General features: G+C 46.6%; 1 protein-coding gene across 1 annotated transcript in view; it reads right to left on the bottom strand.

Moving 5' to 3' along the window:
- PITPNC1 (phosphatidylinositol transfer protein, cytoplasmic 1) overlaps positions 1–638 on the bottom strand; it is a 114,445-nt gene that overhangs the window by 25,944 nt on the left and 87,863 nt on the right. The window lies entirely within an intron of this gene.

Raw genomic sequence — 638 nt, forward strand, 5'->3', positions numbered from 1 at the left:
CCCCCCCCCCCCCCCCCCCCCATATGGCCTCACTATCCAATGTCATCCCTCCGCACACTCACTGCACATCACAATGACTGCCATCCAAAAATCACCATAGAGAACACAGCTCCTTCATCCTGAGGATAACGCAGGGGGCCTCTGTGACAGCAAAGCTTCATCTATCTATCTATTCATATCTATCTATCTATCTATCTATCTATCTATCATCTATCTATCTATCTATCTATCTATCATCTATCTATCTATCTATCTATCATCTATCTATCTATCTATCTATCTATCATCTATCTATCTATCTATCTATCTATCTATCTATCTATCTATCTATCTATCTATCTATCTATCTATCTATGTACTCCTCTCTGTCTCTCCCTCTCTCCCAATCCCTCCCTCTCTCTCTCTTTTACTCTCCCTCCCTCTCTCTCTCCCACTCTCTCCTTCTCTCTCTCTCTTCCACTCCCCCCTCTTTCTCCTTCTCTCTCTCCATCCCCCTCTCCTCTATCCCACTCCCTCCCTCTCTTCTCTCTCTCTACCTCTCTCTCTCACCTCTCTCCCTCCCTCTCTCATTCTCTCTGTCCTCTCTCCCTCTCTCTCCCTCCCTCTCTCTCTCCCTCACTCCCTTTCTCCTCTCTCTC

This window comes from Nanorana parkeri, unplaced genomic scaffold (genome assembly GCF_000935625.1).
Source record: "Nanorana parkeri isolate BGI_ZX_2015 unplaced genomic scaffold, ASM93562v1 scaffold1316, whole genome shotgun sequence".
NCBI lineage: Eukaryota > Metazoa > Chordata > Amphibia > Anura > Dicroglossidae > Nanorana > Nanorana parkeri.